The sequence below is a fragment of the Ailuropoda melanoleuca genome, chromosome 7 (genome assembly GCF_002007445.2).
Source record: "Ailuropoda melanoleuca isolate Jingjing chromosome 7, ASM200744v2, whole genome shotgun sequence".
Lineage (NCBI taxonomy): Eukaryota > Metazoa > Chordata > Mammalia > Carnivora > Ursidae > Ailuropoda > Ailuropoda melanoleuca.
The window spans coordinates 42,588,902-42,601,907 of NC_048224.1; the positions used below are offsets into that span (position 1 = coordinate 42,588,902).

The window sequence follows — 13,006 nt, forward strand, 5'->3', positions numbered from 1 at the left end:
TAAAAGTGTGTCTGGCATATTGCATTCCACTGTGGTTGAAAAATGCATCCGGGGTCTGTAGTATATTCCCCTTCCTCATGTTTCCATTACTCAGGGAACATTTTCAGAAGATGAGATCTGCTCGATTTTCGAATAGTTTCCAGAGGGATGTGGCAGAGTGCCACCTCATTTGATTCACTTAAAATTAGACTAGAGTGAGGAATCCCAGTGTCCCGCTGGGAGCAGTTCTGTACCAGTGGGAGTATAGGAGGGGAGACATGCCCATTTGCTGCTGAAATATAAGAAGGACTCTCCATCATTGCCTCTTGTCTCCCCAAATCTGGTGATTGTCATTTCAAGCACTGACCCTTTCAGTGTGAGCACAATATTATTTTGAGTCTCTCCTTCCCTCTTTCACCTCTCACCTAGGATTAGCATTGTAGATTCATTGGTATTAATTCTAGCAAATTGGAGAGCACTTGGGAACAATGTCATTGCAAATTCATGCCCTATTCTCCAGAAATAAACTCTAAGTTATATTTGTTAAAGACTTAAAAAGATATTGCAGATGGGATGTCGTTCTGGGTATGTTAGTCAGCTTGGGCTGCCATAACAAAATACCATAGATTAGGTGACTTAAATAACACAAATTAATTTTATCACATTTCTGGATGCTGGAAGCCGAAGATCGGGGTACCAGCATGGTCAGGTTCTCATGGTAAGAGCTCTCTTCCTGGCTTGCTGATAGCTACCTTCTCATTGTGTCCTCACGTGTTTGGGAGAGAAAGACACAGAGAGAGAAGGTTCTCCCTCTCTTCTTGAAAGGTCACAGTCCAATTAGAGTAGAACTCTACCTTTATGACCTTATTTAACCTTAATTACATTCTAAAACACCGTATCTCCAGATATAATCACAATGGAGGATAGGGCTTCAACACATAAATTTGAGCAGATAGGAGGGAGACACAATTCAGTCCATAGCACTGAAATTTTCAAAATTTTCTTCATTTAATTTCCCAATCTTCAGAGATAGGTCCCTAAAGAGTAATCACATTTGGCTTAGATTTCCCAAGGATTTCCATATCTATATACTAGGAGAGAATTTGGACTAATTTGTCTGAAAAGGGTAGATTTAGTGACCCGATTTGTTCTTTTCATGTGCCTATTTATGGGTCGGAAAGAATTCAATCTTTGGAGAGAGCAGATTGAGTTCTAATCTTGGTAATATTACTGAATTGCTTTATGACCTCAGCTTTTTCCATCTGAAAAATGAGGTCTTCTCCCTACATTCCTTCCCACCCTGATATCCTACGGATCTGAGATGTATGGATTTGCATTTGTAGTCCTTTTGGCATAGACGGTTGCTAACAAAATCCAAAGGACGCTCCAAGCTCATTGAGTCTACATTTTCACTGGCCTCATGACCAAGATAATGGAATAGAGATGACTTAAGCAGAATATTGGAATCATACTTTCTGGGGAGAGGTAGCAGACAGACATAGACCCAAAATCTAGAAGTGAAATTGGGGACCACCAGGTGAAAAGATTCATGGGTCAAATGTGGCAGTTCTTGGAGTGCTTGTCCTGCCTACTGGTTCACATCAGGGTGCTTGGGGCAGAGTAGACATCACAGTGAGCTATCAGCTAGTAGTTTGGTAAAGGAGAGAATAATAATAGAAACTTTCTTAACAGGTTAAGTGTGAGACATTTACGAGCACTTTATATTTATTGTAACAATCAACTTAATTTTAACCACCACCTTGGAGTATCATCTTTATTCTTAAATTCCAGAAGAAGAAGTAACACTTAGAAAGGTTAAAGCAAGTTGTCCACAGTCACATGGCTGGGAGGAGAAAAGGTCAGATTCCAAACAGGGCAATTGACCTTGGATCACCTAATGTCTACTCCATTCTGCCTTAGCAGGAAAACCGAGACTTCAGTAACTTAGTCTGTGTTTCTCCACCAGACAGTGTTCCAGGAGGGCAGAGAATAGTGCAGCCTTTTACCTCCAGCATTTATGCAGTGTAAAAAATATTTGTGTTAGAAAATACAGGATAATAGCAAACTCCTAATGGGGATCCTCAAATCTGACAGAATTAGGTACATCTTCAAGGAGGAAACAAAGAATGAGTTATACAGGGAAGAATGGGGGAAATGCAATGGGAGAAAAGGGATCGGGAGAAATTCCAGGCCCCAAGTAAAAGGGCTTATCCCTAAAGGTGTCTGTCTTACACTCTTTGTTATCCCAAGATCCCGAAGGACCATATTTACTCAAAAGTACTTTCTGAATACTATAACAATTATCTGCGCCATGGCATGCTCATCATATTCTAATTACTTGTTTATTCCTCTGTCTTTACTGATGGAGAATTCCTTGAGAACATGGCCCTTTCCTTATTTATCTTTGTATGCCCAGTGCCAAGCGTATAGTAAATGTCGAATCCTTGTTGAATGCCCAGTGCTTGTGGCTCACCAAATACATTTAGGATTCCTGACCACTAACTGGGGTGTTTGTCTTGGATTTACCATTTAAGCTTGTCCAGTCAGTATTTCCTTGTCACTCCATATGCACCAGGGAGCTCTGCTGGGCATCAGAGGGGTAAATAAGGCACAATACACTGCTTTCCAGGGGCCTCACCATCTGGTGAAGAAGGTGTACAAATCTGTAAGTAACTGAACCTCAGTATCTCCATCTGTAAAATGGAGGTGAGAAAACCTCTTGCAGCTGCCTCACAGGATAATGGGGGTGCCCAGTAAAATAATGCATCCAAAAAACTTACAAAGGATCATTCGTAGGCAAGTTAATAGTTAAAATTTTGTAGAAGTTGGTTCTGTATTCCAACTTTTCTGGATTCTTGAGCATTGAAGAACAAATAAAAACTTTGCTGTATATGCTGTCAGGAGAGGTGTAGGCTGATATTGGAGTAATCGTATTTTTTAGCTATTGCCCTTTGTTCTCACAACCCGGTGTTTATGGAGCTTCAATAACTGTCTACTCCTGTTCTCCAGTTCTGTATTTCCAGGTTATTCAGTATGTGGAAACATTAAAAATAGGAGTTTTGTTCTTCTGTTTGTTCTTTTTTTTAATAATAATTTTTTATTATGTTATGTTAGTCACCATACAGTACATCCCCAGTTTTTGATGTAACGTTCCATGATTCATTACTTGCGTATGACACCCAGTGCACCATGCAATACGTGCCCTCCTTAATACCCATCACCGGCCTGTCCCAATCCCCCATGCCCCTCCCCTCTGAAGCCCTCAGTTTGTTTCCCAGAGTCCACAGTCTGTTTGTTCTCTTAACATCTCAAGTGCACAATCCTTCATGTGACAGAGAAGGTGGCTTAAATTAACACACGTATATCTGCACATTTGTTCAAAAAAGAATTACAGGAAAAGAGTAAACCAGACACTAATGAGATTAACTGCCTAGAGGGTGGGTAGGGAAGAATGCGAGAATGGGAATGGACTGGAAGGAATGAAGGTCGAGTGACCTTTTTTGGGTCTACCTGTTTGTGAAGTTGCGACTTTTAGAGCAATGATAGTAAATCACATACGAAATACATGCATACATAACAACCATGATTTGGGAGGGAGATAAATCTCGAGTGGAATACAAACAGGAACAAATCAACTGCATTAAAAATAAATACTATCAGGGGCCCCTGGGTGGCTCAGTTAGTTAAGCATCTCACGCTGTGTTTCGGCTCAGGTCATGATCTCATAGTCTTGGGATCGAACCGCACATCAGGCTCCACACTTAGTGCGGAGTCTGCTCCAGATTCTTTCTTCCTTCCTCTCTGTCCCTCCCTGCTCCAGTGTTCTCTCTCTCTCACAAATAAATAAAAATCTTAATAAATAAAAAATAAAATTAAATAAATAAATAAATAAATAAATAAAATCAGGTGCCTGACTGACTCAGTCAATAGAGCATGTCCCACATTGGGCATGGAGCCTACTTAAAAATAAATAAATAAATAAATAAATAAATAAATAAATAAATAAATAAATAAAATCACACCAAAGGACTTGAGGAAGATGAGGGCTAACCTAAGTAATTTTGCAAAAACATTATTTGGACTATAAATTATAAATCAGATGACAAAAGGAGCTGTGCACAGTGCTATACTCTAGTTGGCAAAGTTGTTTCCATGGACCCAGTAATACACCCACGCATACATATGTATGTGTGTATATATATAGGTAGATAGATGTAGAAATAGATAAATGTATGTATATGTATGCATACTTATATTTTCTAGCTCTGTCTGCTGAGAAGTCCTGGAAGCAATGATACCAAACTCACAGTGAGCACACCTGGAGGCCAAAAACAGTTTCTAAATGCCGTTCTTTAATAAGATGAACACAGACTCCTTGGGAAAACGAATGATTCTAGGATTAGGACAGGGAGTATACAAGGTGAGCCTGGGACAACTTATGGCTCTGGAAAATAAGAGAATCCTTCAGAAATGATAAGGGCATGGAAAAAGGATATAAGAGCCAACTGGAAGGAGCTTCCAATGGCTAATTTCATGACAGACAGTAAAATTTTAAAATGATGCTAATGGATTGGAACCCACAAAATAAAATGTTTATTGTTCTATGCTGATTTAAACAAGTAATTTAATAAATTACTGAGTGGAGGGGAAGGGAGGCTCTTTCTTTAGTAGAATTCCAATGAATAAATGAAGAAGCTGAGATGCACGTCATCACTTGGCGAACGCGACAACAGTAGTTTTTGAGGCAGGGCTAATCAGTAAGAAGTAAGATCTGCGGGAGAAGGTATGGTGAGAACCAGGATGTTTGTATAGTCTCAGAGTATCTTCCCACAAGGTACTTAGCAAACACATGGGAGAAAATACTGGCTTTACAGTGGTAAACCAGCAGAAATCACTGACCAACAATCAAATTCAAATGGCTAGCAATGAAATGTGTGGACACCATTTACTTCCTAATAGGATACAATGAGATGGACACAGCATCACTTTTATGATTTTTTTTTAAAGATTTTATTTATTTATTTGACAGGGATAGAGAAAGCCAGCGAGAGAGGGAACACAAGCAGGGGGAGTGGGAGAGGAAGAAGCAGGCTCATAGCGGAGGAGCCTGATGTGGGGCTCCATCCCGTAAGGCCGGGATCACGCCCTGAGCCGAAGGCAGACGCTTAACCGCCGTGCCACCCAGGCGCCCCTACTTTTATGATGTTTTTGACAAGAATGCATCGTCTGAATTTAAGTATGAAGGAACGGCAGATGATGGACATGCTACTGAACCACTGACCTTTCTAAAAAACAAAACAAAACAAAAAATCCTGAGGACTTCTCCTGGATTGGGGGACACGAAGGAGACATGACAACCAAAAGTAACATGTAATCCAGTATTGGATCCTGTGCCTGAGAAAGGACATCGGTCATATACGGTCTGTAGGTTGGTTAATAGAATTGCAGCCATGTTAATTTCATAATTTTACTCATTGCTCCAAGGTTATATAAGATGTTGGCTTCTGGAAAAGTCTGCTAAAAGGTATACAGGAACATTTTGTACTATTTTTTTCAACTTTTTTGTAAGACTAATTTTTTCTCAAAAAAAAAAAAAGAAAAAGAAAAAGAAAATAGATGCTTCATTCATGCAACTAGGTCCCTGAAGTTAGAAAAAAGTGGTCATAAGATCTTTCGCCAGAATCCTGAGGGAGTGTTTTGCTGTGCCTGTAATTCAATGTGATTATCTGTCTGATTTCCTCAGAATCACAGAAGCAGCAAATTCACAATTAGAATCTCGGGGTAACAAAAACAGCAAAACCCTAGCACTTGGTGCCAAGCACTATGCTGGCCACCTTATTTATGTCCTGTGTTACTCAATTTTGCATCACTCTTTTCATGTCCTCTACCTTGTACCGTCATTTTAATTCTGTTTTATAGAAAGAGGTCCAAACCAGTTCATTCCTCCTTTTGAACACAGAGAGCAAACAGCTTAATTGGAAATTGCTGTTTTTCTTCTCCCTAAGATGGTAAAAATCATTTTCCATTTCTTCAGGCAATTGAGAGTCATTGCCCTCCAGGAAATGAAGAACGTTCCTCTGGACTTTATTTTTCTACATGCTATAAAATTAATTAGTTTTGTTTCATCTCAGGGTTGAGGTAGGGATAACAGAGGAGATGCATTAGGGCAAAGGAGTAAATAATATGCAAACCTATGAGATGTTTTGAAAGGTTGCCAGAAACCAGGTGAATAATTGATGATGCTCTGAAGCATTCAGATCTTTCCCGTGAAATGGTTGTTAATGACAAAATGAACTGCAAGCTATCACCCGCTTTTTGTCTCTTACACACACACACACACACACACACACACACACACACACACACACACACAGGAGTCCATTTATTGAGCCCTTCTTACAGGTAAGAGACTTACCGTACTGTTATTCATCCATGCAGGGTGTCCTGAAAGTCAGACCCACTCCCTGTTGCTCTTTCCCAAGCCCACTGCCTTGGCCTTAGTCTTGCACACATTTACTTGCATGTAATCTTACGCACCTGGTCTCCCTGCCCAAGTCTGCCTCAACTGCCTCCTGCACAGCGCTTTTCCTGCTCTGAGTTGCTTGCTGTGCTCAAAAGAACAAGTCTGCTCTGTCCTCAATCCCTGCCTCTGAACGGTAGCCCTCATGTCTAAATCTGGAGTGCAGGGCTTTCCAAAGTTGTCTTTTGACTTCATTTTCACCAGACACTACAGCAAGCCTCAGTGTCTTTTCATTAAATTAATATTTATTCACCGAATATGCCTGGCAGTCATCACTGCCCTTTGTCCACAGACCCTCTTCCACCTGGAATGGATGTCCTTTGCCCTCATTTGTCTCAGCCTGCTGAAGTTCGACCTCTCATACCCATGAAAGTGCTACCTCTTTCTTGAAACCATCCCCAAATTTGTTGGTGAAAATTCATCATTCTTTTTCTCTTCACACTGTACTTTTTCAGTTATTCTCCTAGTAACCTGTCTCTCATTATTTTTGTGGTCAACTGTCTCTGGTCCTTGCCTGGAAAACTTTCAAAGGTAGGATGTGTGTATTTTACTGTTCTTCTTAGGAATGTAGACGTAAAGTTGAAGAAGAATGTAAGGGGAAGATTATAGGAAATGCTGGGAGATATATATGTATGTCTGTCTATCTCCATCTGATGAATAGTTCAGTAATACAAAAAAATCTGCTTCTAGGGAACATAGCATGCCACCAGGATCCTGGAAAATTATGCTGCTTTATATGTTTTCATAGTGTTATCTGCCATCATTTTTTCTGCATCATTAATTCTCCAAACCCTCTCAGCAGAGGGGGTTTGGCTCTCCCCAATTTTCTGATGAGAAAACTGGGAGGTGGGTAGGGATCAAGCCTAACCAGGGGCAGTGAGGACTTGTTCACAGTCAAGTGACAGCTGGAAGCCAGAAGAGACAGCCGTAGAGAAGGAGTAGTGGGGAGTACAACAGATTTGGGGATCTACAGACTACTTTCCAGTCCCTGCCCTCTCATCTAGGAGCTCAGTGGCCTTGGGTAAGCTGTTTGGTTTTCCAGGCTTTCCTGTTTATAGATGTACAGATGGAATTTCTAGGGCCACCTGCACTCAAAAAACAGCTCCTTAAGACACATGATTTGGTGTGCTGTGTCCACAGTGGAAGCCCCATTCAGCTAGGCTAAGAGGTCCCAGAAGTGTCTGAACTGTTAGAGATTTGACCCTCTGCCCTGCTCTCTGCCTGTCAAGAGGCTACTCTGTCGTGTTTGTGGTCAATGTATCTTTCTTCATGCAGGTCATGAGGAGTGGGCATTGCTGTGGTCACAGGAGACAGTCTAGTGCCCTGGTTAAGAACACAATGTTTGGGGCCAGACTGCCTGGGTTTGTACCTCAGCTCCACCCCCAAACTAGCTGTAGCTGTGTGGTGGCCTTGGGAAAGTTGCTTACCTTCCCCATGCCTCACTCTTCCCATCTGCAAAATGATAATCATAGTATTTATTTCATAGGCCTGCTTAAGGATCTGTGAGGCAGATCTCTGAGAATAGCGCCTCTCATAAATGGTAGCTATTTTTACTTCTGTGCCAACCACTGAGGCTCCTGGGAGGATAAATGAGAACAGTTTGTAAACTTTAAAGTACTGATGGAAAATAAAGGCTTAGTAGAGCTAGTATGCTTTTTTTCTCTAAAACTGGGGGGAAAAATGTGCCCTCTTGTTCCAAAATCCTTCTGGGATCATAAGCTAAAAAACCGAAAGAACTATTCATACCATTTTGGGGACATAATTTTCTTCTCTCTAAGATATTTTCAGTTAAATGTATAGTAACCTTTCTCCAAAATGTCTTTTGTTGGAATGGATCGGCAGACCTGGGCTTTCGAACACTTCATTGTAAATATTCCCTCCTTCCGAAATTAGGTGAATAAATAGACACCAAGAAATTATAAGTTACAAAAGCTATTTTTAATCTGCCAAGATTTTTAACCTGAGACAGATATATCATATACTCTCCACAGTTGGCGTCTCCCTATAAATTATATATTCAAATAATACCTTTAAGCCATAAACTCAGAGGTCAGTAATGGCAAGTCCCCTTTTATTGTGGAAGCACTTTGGTGCTAAATGAAATGGACAGGTGACCCATTGCTATTCCTGCCATGTGCAAACTACTGAATAAGAGCAGATTAATAGTATACTTAAACACATCACACTGAATATATATGTTTAGTAACAACTTGGGAAGTGGTGTAGGTCAGTTCCCAAACTGGCTTATTGTCATACTTTGGTACAACCCCTCAATTTTTAGTACTACTATAAGAAGAGAACTGTCCTAGGAATTGTGAAGAATACAAGGTGGAAGATCTAGGAAAAATGAAATTTTGATTTCAATCCAAAATCCATGTTTATTGACAAGCTCCTATTTACAAGTCCCTATACAAAGAGGTAAGTTGATATGTGCCATTGGAATATTAAACATATATTGATATAAAAACTGCCAAAAATATATTGATACAAAAACTGCCAAATAAAAGAGAAATGATTTCCTCTTGGTGACACAGGGTATGGTGTGGGTGGGGGGCTTGTGGAAGGCTAACTACTGGGGATGATGTTCAAAAAGGAGAGGTATCTGAGCCAACATTTAGGAACAGGGTTTTTTATTGTGATGAAAGGAGACAGCAAGAGGAAGCTGGGAGCAAGATGAGAGAGAAAGAAGGTGGCCATTTCAGGAGAAATTAGCAGTGACAGGGGCGCCTGGGTGGCACAGTCATGAAGCGTCTGCCTTCGGCTCAGGGCGTGATCCCGGCGTTCTGGGATCGAGCCCCACATCAGGCTCCTCCGCTGGGAGCCTGCTTCTTCCTCTCCCACTCCCCCTGCCTATGTTCCCTCTCTCGCTGGCTGTCTCTCTCTCTGTCAAATAAATAAATAAAATCTTTAAAAAAAATTAGCAGTGACAAAGGAATGAACAGGGATGTGGTTCTGGTCCTTAGGAAGTGACTGGAACACAGTGTGTTGGAAGGGAAACAAAACATAAAAAGCTGGATGTGATGCTCCTTGAACAACTTTGTTCTGGTTTAGTGCTATCTGTCCTCAAATCTGTGCACTCAGCTTCCCGTCATTTTCTTCACTTCTGAAAAGGAAGTATCTCTGAGGGCATTTTCCACAGATTGTTAGTTCTATGGGATGTTATATTAAAAACATAAATTTCTGTGGTCAAATAAACTTGGCAGAAGTCAGATTAAACATATTTCATTTTTACAGGACTTCTCAGAGCCTTTAGTAAGTTCATAATGATTTGTGACTCTCAGCAGGAGACAGAATGTTCTATTGCTCAAATACAGTAGGCCAATGGATTCTTTTAAGACTATATTCCCATACTAGTAGTGTTCTGTAGAGTAAATGGGGAAGCACTGGGTTAAGATATTAGCTTAGATTTATTTGTTCAGGAAATAGGAATTGAATACTTTTGATGTGTCCAGCATTTGTGCTGAGTAACAGAGGTACAGTGGTCAACACATACCCACTGTCCTATTCTCATGCAGCTCACACCTGAGAGGTGTGGTCTACAAGCTTGGGCATTTTAGCAGCAGGTGTGAAAGACTGGAACACACCTTGGAGGAAGGAGGAGGTCTTACTGACTTTTACACACTAATGCCCTACAGGTTACCTGTTGTGGAATCTGACGGTTGATGTTCAGAAATGTTGGTGAAAAGATTGTAGGAACCAAGGGAGGCAGGGAGGGAAAAAAAATGGGGTGGGAGAGAAAATGGAATAGTAAGAGACTAGTTTGGGAGAATAACTGGATTGCAGACAGGTGGTTGACCAATACTGAAAAACCCTGAGAGTTTCTAAGGGAACTTGGGCGATTCCATCTGGGAAAGCTGAGGGTAACAGTTCAAGTGAAACATCCTGAATCACAGAGCGGCTTCAGGTTGGTCTCATTATAGATATGGGCACACTCTAAACCATAGCGTCAGTCTACAAAGCTAGAAGAGGTCTTGGAGATGTTCCAGTATGAACTCCTTTCCTTGATCTATCCATATACCTCATACACTCACTTTTTAATGTTTTTACATTATGAGATCTTCTCAATCCATTGCACAGCCCCTCCTGCTTTGACCTTTAGGAAGCTCAGAGCTTAATTTAACATGCAATTGCTGTGGCTAGTACCTATCAGATACTGGTTGTATCCCTGTCTCCCCCTCTTTGGCAAGGCATCCAGAATAGCTACAGTGTCTCAAAGACTATCTTAGGTTCCCTGAGGGCTCTATGTAAATGCCTCAGGGAACTCTGACCAGTAATGAGAGATACCCTGTTTACTCACTGATTCATTCATTAGCTCATGAAGTTATTGACTATCCTTCATGTGCCAGAATCTTTACCAGGAGCACTAAAGACAATAAAAACATTTTTTAAAAAGACTTTCTGTATTCATTCTTTTGATAATTTATTAAACATGCATTTGTTGATAATAAATTATGTGCATATGAAAATTATTTTGAAAATTGGTTATGATGAGCACTCAAACAGATATATAATTTTTTACCACGGATAGCTTTAAATGTTGGGGTAACTATAGACTGACGAATCCAATCATGAAAAGGCATAAATTTAAGTGTATAAAATCTAAGTGAGTATGAACTGTAACTAAAGAGTGCTGAAGTCCTTAAAAATTATGAGTCACCCGTTGTCATGTATCTAGTCTCCCATCCTATCTCTTCTACTGAATCACATTATATACAGGATAATTACACAAGGACATTCCCACCATTGCAAAGGTGACTCCAACTCATTCATTCAGCATGTGTTTAGAGGGCCCTTACCAAGGCCAGGTCCTGGGCTAGGCAGCAGGACACAGAAGTGGTTTCTGTTTCTTCCTTGAATGACTTTGGGTAAGCACCCTCTGCCAGTTCCTACTGTAAATGTAGCATCTGCTCAGCATAGGCAACCCATGTTCCAGTTTTCTGATTGAGTAACCACCGTGACCAATCTCTGGGCAAGGCTATCAGGAAATAACTGCTATTCAGCTTGACTTTTCTTTATTGAGCTTGATGCCATCATAATGGGAGGATTATACAAAGAAGTAAGAGATAAATTGACAACACTTAACAAAAACACATTCTTTTCAGAATGGAGCAACCTACATGAGGAGAGAGGCTTGTCAAGTGTTTCACGGAATCCCATTCAGAAGATTTAGGGTGTGGATCTGATATTTGCTGGCACTTTTCACTCCTCACCACCGTTGGCCAAAATAGTCTGTCGACAGTATTTTCTTGGTGGCTGCAATGTAGAAAGGCTTGTGTTTGGCACAGAAGATGGAAAAAAGTAGAAAAGAGTCAGAGATACTTCAGACACAACTCCAGAGGGCACCATTCACATAGACTGCAGGATAAATGACACCCTCTAGAGTTGTGCAGGGCACAATCTTTACAACTGCTTAAAATGAGATTGGGAAGCATTCCCCACTTCCACGTGTTTATATATGAACAGCAGATATTAATAAGGTGAAAACGCAAAGCTGTGGACAAAGAGAGCATTGATGAGAGAAAGGATCAAATTGTATAGCTGAGGCTGAGAGGTGCGGATGATAGATTTACATTTGTCAGGCTCAGATCTGAATCCAGTCTGCAAACTGTATTAGGAACTCATGATGCAGACTGATGGAAAATAGACCTGACTGGAAAGTGAGGTTGAGATTAGAAATTTGGGTTTTAGATTTGTCAAGAGAAAGTTGATAGTTGGGAAACATGAGATGGGGGCAATTCCTTTTGTGGAGATAGTGCATAGAATTAGAATAGAAGTAAAGGGTGTATAGGCTAAGACCTTGGCAAACCCCCACTTAGGGAAAAGAATTAGGAGTGAAGGACCTAGAAAAGGAACTGCAAGTGTATGCACTGGTCCTGCAGAGAACACCGTTCAGTGTCGTTGAGTGAATCACAGTGGCATATCTCAGACCACAAAGACTCTGTGGATTTGAGAATCTTTGTTTGGCAGAGTCTGGTTTGCCATATAAGGGCACAGATTGCCATTTTCACAAATTCCACCCTTCTCTTGCTCAAGATATGCCTCAAGTGCATTCATCAATTTCATCAAGGACGTTTCCTGGTGGTGAAGGAAACGTGAATCCCACAAAGTCTTAAGAATTCTTTTTTTAAAGAAAAGACTGATTATTTAGATAGTAAAGGAGTTTAAATTACCCACTGTTTTCATATTCAAAGGGAGGTTAGACTCAATAAATGTCCTATGAAATACAATAGACAGGCAGAAATTAACAGAAATTCCTTCCATTCGGTAGGTATTTAATCCAGCCCTGGCCATGTGACAGGATTTAGGGCTGGAGTAGAATGGAGAACAAGGCTGACACAACCCTTGCCTTGTGAATTTATATTCTTATGGGAGAAAGACAAAAAATAAAAAAAAAGACAATAAACAAGCACACGTATCAAATATGTGATAAATACTGTGAACAAGGAATTAAAATAGAGAATAACAGGAGCTCACCATTTAGATAGGGTAGTAAGGGGAGGCCATTCT

General features: G+C 40.6%; 1 long non-coding RNA gene across 2 annotated transcripts in view; it reads right to left on the minus strand.

The window, feature by feature from the left end:
- Positions 1-11,505: 11,505 nt before the first annotated feature.
- The window catches only part of LOC117802923, a 45,179-nt gene continuing 43,678 nt past the window's right edge, over positions 11,506-13,006 (minus strand). For both annotated transcript variants that reach the window (XR_004626430.1, XR_004626429.1), the window contains one exon: positions 11,506-11,752. This is a non-coding gene — a long non-coding RNA (uncharacterized LOC117802923). The remainder of the gene's footprint in view (positions 11,753-13,006) is intronic.